This window comes from Callospermophilus lateralis, chromosome 12 (assembly GCF_048772815.1).
Source record: "Callospermophilus lateralis isolate mCalLat2 chromosome 12, mCalLat2.hap1, whole genome shotgun sequence".
Taxonomy (NCBI): domain Eukaryota; kingdom Metazoa; phylum Chordata; class Mammalia; order Rodentia; family Sciuridae; genus Callospermophilus; species Callospermophilus lateralis.
Genome location: NC_135316.1, coordinates 68,323,630 through 68,331,011, shown reverse-complemented (window position 1 = coordinate 68,331,011; position 7,382 = coordinate 68,323,630). Strand labels below are relative to the sequence as shown.

Sequence of the window (7,382 nt, the reverse complement as noted above, 5' to 3'; positions counted from 1 at the left end):
AAATTAATAAGGATTTTTCTGACTTAATACTATAAATCAAATATACCTAATAGACATCTACATACTATTTCATCCCAAAACAGCTGAAATGAATTTATCTTCTTCTCTGAAGCTCATGGAATCTTTTCCATTATTGATCATATTTTAAAATGAGTACAGCTTGCAAGACGATATTTATTGAGCTCTCCACAGCTGCACATTCTTTGATGTGCTTTGACATAAACATGTGTTTTTCCAATAGCAAACAAGTATAAAATAAATCAAAGTGTTGCTACAACTGCAGTTCCTAGAACCCATTATTTAAAATCCATTTTTTTAAAATTAAAATGTGACTCTATATTTTCAGAAACATGGGTTAATTATAAACCAAAATTTTCTTGCTATATTTCATGATATTCCCTGTAAAGTATATTTTTAATTTGTTACATTTATGTTCCTCTCAACAATGCTATAAAGCTACATCACATTTTTCCTTAGAAATAAAATCATGGTGCAGGGTGGGTTCCTGAGCCTGCAGTGTCCGTGGGGGCGGCGCGGCGGGAGGTGGCCTATTGGCTCCTGCCCTCGCAGCCTCAGCCCCTGGCCCAGCGGGCCTCTCCACCGAGGTGCCCAGCAGAGCCGCGGGCTCACTGGGTGTCCCTCGAGGGCGGGAGAATGGAAAACTCTCAACTTCCTGAGTTCTGAAATTCCTATTGCTTCAGACAATGGATGAGCAATCACAAGGAATGCAAGGGCCACCTGTTCCTCAGTTTCAACCACAGAAGGCCTTACGACCGGATATGGGCTATAATACATTAGCCAACTTTCGAATAGAAAAGAAGATTGGTCGTGGACAATTTAGTGAAGTGTATAGAGCAGCCTGTCTGTTGGATGGAGTGGCAGTAGCTTTAAAAAAAGTACAGATATTTGATTTAATGGATGCCAAAGCACGTGCTGATTGCATCAAAGAAATCGATCTCCTTAAGCAACTCAACCATCCAAATGTAATTAAATATTATGCATCATTCATTGAAGATAATGAACTAAACATAGTTTTGGAATTAGCAGATGCTGGTGATCTATCCAGAATGATAAAGCATTTTAAGAAACAGAAGAGGCTAATTCCTGAGAGAACCGTATGGAAGTACTTTCTTCAGCTGTGCAGTGCATTGGAACACATGCATTCTCGAAGAGTCATGCATAGAGATATAAAACCAGCTAATGTGTTCATTACAGCCACTGGCGTGGTAAAACTTGGAGATCTTGGGCTTGGTCGGTTTTTCAGCTCAAAAACCACAGCTGCACATTCTTTAGTGGGCACACCTTATTATATGTCTCCTGAGAGAATACATGAAAATGGATACAACTTCAAATCTGACATCTGGTCTCTTGGCTGTCTACTATATGAGATGGCTGCCCTACAGAGTCCTTTCTATGGTGACAAAATGAATCTGTACTCACTGTGTAAGAAGATAGAACAGTGTGACTACCCACCTCTTCCTTCAGATCACTATTCAGAGGAACTACGACGGTTAGTCAATATGTGTATCAACCCGGATCCAGAGAAGCGACCAGATATCACCTATGTCTATGATGTGGCCAAGAGGATGCACGCATGCACTGCAAGCAGCTAAACACGCATAAGATCATGAAGAATATGAAGAAAATATTTAAAGTATTTTTGTGCAAATCATACCTCTCCCCTTTTTGTCTGGATATTAAGATTAGTATTTTCAGAGCTAATGTGCTTTGAATCCTTAACCAGTTTTCATGTAAGCTTCATTTTGTACCAGTCAAAATCACCTTTATGGAAACTCAGAATGTCTTCAGGATTATGAAAATGCATGTTAGGAAAGCAAATGAGTTTTTCGCCCCCATACCTAAAGGCTTTTAGAATTATGGCGTTTTCTGCCGATAGACTGAGTGCCAAATATTGGAAGTGCACTTGGCGCACATGAGGAGGGGTGTGAAACCTGATCAAAAGTATCTGAATATTTGACTTTTGCTTTTTAGTCATTTATGGATATTGAAATGAACAACATTATGAACTTTTGTGATTTTTAACATTTGAAGTATGTGTCTTAGTCCTTAGAATTACATATCTGAAAGCTACAATGCTAATAAGTGTAAACAGACTTTGAGAAACATTTAAAACTCAGCTTTGACATTCAAAATGCAACTATTAAATGTGAAAAGATTTGGGGATGAAATGTGAGTCAGACACTGAAAAGTCTTTGTTTTGCTTTAATATCGCTGATATTCTCTGCATTTAAATGGTATAAATGAATCCGTTTAAAAAGTGGTTAAGGATTTGTTTGGTGTAAAGTTGCACCTTGCTCAAGGTTTTTGTTTTTAATATTTGTACATTTGAAACATATTTGAATAATTTTGCAGTACTAGATTTCTTTATAAATCTAAAGGCATTTTATCTCATTGTACACTATAATGTAAGCATATGTTTTATTAAAGTCCTCACTGCTCCCCTTCAGAAATTTTTATATTCAAGTTATTTTCTTATTTATAGTTCATTAGTATTTGATTTTGAGAACATAATTCCCTTTTGAGAAATTTTCAGTATACCAACAATTTCTCAGATTGAAAACTTAAAAAATTTGGGCCACCTTGTATACACGTATTTTGTTAGAGGAAGAAAGGATGTGTATTATAATGTACCTGTGAATGTTGACATAGTTTTCATTTGACAATGTTATAATTTTTAACTGTTCAAGGAAATGAAAACTGGCCATTGTGGCATTAATATTTCTGTTGAGAAACTTGAGCAGAGTACTGTAAGCATGAAGATGAGAGATGGTAATGCTTAATATAGTTCAAGGAAATGGGTAGAGTTTAGTAAATGCTGTTATGGAGATGTGTTTTCCCTGAATGTAGCAACCAGTTCTTTACAGAATTTTGACACCGAGTGGCAGTCACTCTTAAAGGACGCTGTGCATGCCACCACCAAGTCTTGGGTTGGATTATCTTGCCAACCTGAAAACCTTATGTTCAGGCAATACAACTGCTGACTTCCCCCACCGTAGTTTTCTTTGGCTCATTTGAATACTTTCAGGGAACTTGTAAAGTTCCAATCTATATACAGGGCAAACAGTATGCATCTTTCAATTTAATAGGTTGCACATATCTGAAGGGTAGTGTTTTCTAGGAATAGGCAAAGGAAACCTGGTTGGTGTTTTTAATGAGGGCTGGATGCATTGTATTTCCCAGATTCTGATGACTCAAAACATTTACACTGTGCATCAATAGGTTTATCCCCAGAAGCCTGAACAGGTGGGGTTTTATTGACCATTAGTGTCACTGTTGTTTTAATATAACATAATCGACTAAGAAATCTCTCTGGTTGGAAGAGATCCTCTTCCTTGCAGTCTTGAACACACGAATGTAAAGTTCATTAGCTTAATTCCCTTACAGTGACAAGATTTCTTCTCTGAACCTTCCTGCTAAAAAGTGACTACGAAGAGTTTGGTCAGGAGAATGTTACTATTTTCTGTTGATGCAAACTTCCGTTTCAATGTCTTTCATCCTAGTGTTCCCATTTTTACTGAAGAAACCACTGGGTAAAATCAAATTTAATTTTGAGTGAGATAATTTTTCAAAATTAAGATGATTGCAAGTTCTAATTGCCTATGAATGTTCTAAGATTTAAACATTTGAATTGATTTGAAAAGTAGAAATTAGAAGGTACATCCGATTCTAAACCTTATTTAAACATTGGTACCAGTTACTCAGGAAAGCCTCGAGTAACTTTTGTATGTTGAGGTTTAGGAATGGTGAATGAAGAGTATCCATATAAATAAAATGCTCAACAATGTGCAATGATTGTATAGTTAGTAAGATACAGCCATTTCATGAATGCTCTACCATTCTATGTAGTGTCTATTACAAAACACCTTCCTTGTATTCATATACTTCAGGTGTTGCCGTTAACATTTACCATGATATTTATTTTAACCAAGATGTTATTCACATTGTTTATTCTTTAAAATGAATGTATTGTTTATAACCCATAAATACATAATTAGTCTATGCCTCATATTTCAACAGTACTGTAATATGGACTTTTGTGAAATACTTTTATTTTGTTAAGCCTTAAATACACGTAGAAAAAGATCCGGTTACTAGCTTTGAAAATTGTACAATATCCTAATATATAATAAAAATGAGTACTGTAAAAAAAAACAAATAAAATAATATACTTTCAAAGGCTTTTGATGACTATTATTGTGGGGCCAAAACGGTAAAAGGTTATAACTTTCAAATGTCATTTTCTAATTATAGTGAGCAAATCAGAAAGTGATTTCTCTGTATATTACTGGTAGAATCTCTATGAGGGTTTTCAGTAGTACTTCCTTCATCATCTATTTTTGAAATGCACAGAATCTTCTGAAACACAATGTGGGACTACAACTTAAATGTTCTTGTGTATAGCCGTGACAGTGACTGGTACAGAGTTAGCACACAATCAATTCTTAGAGAAGCATGGAAAGAAATACATGGAAAAGATGACTAATTTATATTAAGCACCATTGATCTATTCCCTCTTTAAAAGAAAATATTCTGGGGCTATGAATAAGTGCAGTTCAATGCAACTTAGGTAACAAAGGTTGGCCTTTCTTTAGGCACTAGTCCAGAAGTTTTGACTTTTGAAGATCTCAGTAGACTATTAAGACCTATTTTCAGTTTTAGAAATCATTAGATTATTTAATTGGCATTCAGTAAATTTAGTTTTTCAGTGCACAGACTGAGTGACCTCCACATCCTTTGTGGTGGTGCAAGAAGCATGGTCCCCTCTTGGAAAGCATGCTTCATTCTTTGTTTTGGTCAGTAACTCAGAAAACAGTCTGTCTCAGCAGGTCAGTGTTACAGAATTGTTTTATATAATGGTTACGTGTACATGTATCTTTGGGAATCTTTCTTGACCCAGAAAGGCATTGCCTTTCTGACCTTTTCCTGCCATATCTCCTAGTGATATATATCTGTAGAGCCAACTTGGACCAAGATGATCTAGGGGTGTGCCTATGTGGTAACCCTTGGCAATGGCTCTATTATTTTTATCACTTACCTCTGTTAGAAAATATTCCCTGTTAGAGAAATCTCAGAGATGGAAGTTGGTTTTGAATCTTTAAGGTTTTCAGGAGTACCCACTAGGACTGCAAGTCCCCTGGGCAGTGTGTGTGCAGATAAGCCAGCTCCTCACAGGCCAGTAGGGAGTGTTAACAATGCCAATTTCCTGGGTATAAGCATTTCCTCCAAGGCTGATGACTAGCTTCCAAAAGTTGAAAGTTTGCTTGTAAAATTCCTGAATATTGAGCAGTTATCTCTCACAAGCTGGTACCCTTTGGCTCCAGCATGCCACTGGCTTAATTAAGTCTTTATCAACCAACTGCCTGAGGAGAATGATGACAGTTACCTAAGAGCGAGGATTTTGAGAAACAAGGCAATGGAATGTGAATAGGAAGAGAGAGGTGAAAGAAAAGGGAAGGGAGGCCTGAGAACACAGACTAGATGGTGTCATGCTGTCTCTGGGAAATGTAGTTGCCTAGAGTTGTACCAGTTGCAGGTGTGCAGGGCCCTTCTTGAACTGGGAGCTTGGTTTGAGCCAAGAATTGGAGAGAAGTCTGTCCTCAAGTGAGATGATGCCCCTGGGTTCATGTGTAGGGGCCTCCTTTCTTATATCCATTGTATTTCAGAACAAAGAAAACGTGCCACTTGATATTGCATTCTTTCCAGAAGTAATGCTTCCATTGATAACAAGATTATCTGAAATTGTCAAATAGAACTAAAATTAAATCAGTAACCACCTCCTTAAGCAAATCAGCAAGTTTTTGATTTTAGGGAAACTATTTTCATTAACCTTTTGGGCCATACAAGGAGACTGACATCCCTAAAAACTAAGAAAATTGTGGGGTTTATAGACTTTTAAACTAAGGTTAAAAATAGAAATATCAACTTTCACTCTCTAGGAAAGGCCTAACCTTGAGAAATTTCTTTTCAAATCATCAGCCGGAATATTTTAGCTCTCTTCTCTCATGACAAGCTTTAAGATCATTATGCTGAATGTTACCATATCCTCAGCACATATTGTTGAGCAACATGATAAATAAATAAATAGGCAATCTTAGAAAAAAATATTTAAGGCAGTTTTCCTTATATAAGGAAAGTAAATTAATTCAGGAATACACCTACTATAAATTGAGGTGTCAAATGCCATGAATAGTTTCATATTCAATGGCTCTACAATTTTTACAATGCTGAACTTATTTGGTGCATAATATGTATAGTCAACACATCACAATGACTATAGAAAGAAACTTTCTTATCATTATATTTACAAACATAGTTATGATGTTTATTCATAAGCAGTATATATATTGTTTAAGAGCATGAAATTCGGAGTGGTCATACCAGGTTTCAAATCCCTTTTGAACATTGTATGGGATCTTTGACAAATGAATTATTCTTTCAAAACCTCATTTTATTTACTTTTTTTTATAAAGAGAATTATTTAATATTTATTTTTTTTAGTTTTCGGTGGACACAACATCTTTATTTTATTTTTATGTGGTGCTGAGGATGGAACCCAGTGCCCCGCACATGCCAAGAGAGCACATTACCGCTTGAGCCACATCCCTAGCCCTCAAAACCTCATTTTCTAATCATAATATAAAGATAATATAAGAAAAATATATGATAAATGCCTCACACTGAGTGAATCCTCAGTAAACAGTAAAAATTAGAAACATAGGATTTAGGTAATATTGGGCTACAGAATACTTATTGCTTACATGGTAACAAAGCAAATTAAAATGAGAGAGTGCTACCTAAATACCCAACATTAAATCATGACCCAATGAGTTACATAATTCATCATCTATCGTGTTAAAATGAAACCTTTGTTTGTAATCCTGTTTGGAGAAAGTTTTGTCAAGCCCAAAAATGGAATTGAAAAAATGGCCTCTGCCTAAACCTGTCAACTTGAAGGAAAGCAGAAAATCAATGATAGGACCATTGTCAGCAGAGGATTATAGTGTTTAAGCCTATTCTAAAGACAAATTTGAAGACTAAAAAACACACAGTAAAACATACATTATTGAGCCTGAGTCCTGAGAACAGTAAAGAGCAAGTCAAATTTGGTGCTGTGTTTCTTCACTTTTCTTATTTAGTCTTTTGCCTTCGTTTGCTTTAGGACTTGAAGGCACTGGGTAGCCCTGGAAATTGATGTGTGGGTGGCACAAGAATTTGGAAGATTAGTTAAAAGTCTGTACAGAGGCCGCCTAGGCATCTTGGCTTTCTCCTCTACCTTGTGCTCCTGGACAGCAGCACTCCCCTACCATATAAAAGGCAGGAACTATAATGGAGACTCCTACAGCTTAGGATAGGCCAGGAGT

The 7,382-nt window shown here is 36.2% G+C and overlaps 1 pseudogene; it reads left to right on the top strand.

Moving 5' to 3' along the window:
* The first annotated feature begins 440 nt into the window (after positions 1-440).
* Positions 441-2,011, top strand: LOC143411594 (serine/threonine-protein kinase Nek7 pseudogene; annotated as a pseudogene).
* The last annotated feature ends 5,371 nt before the right edge of the window (positions 2,012-7,382 follow it).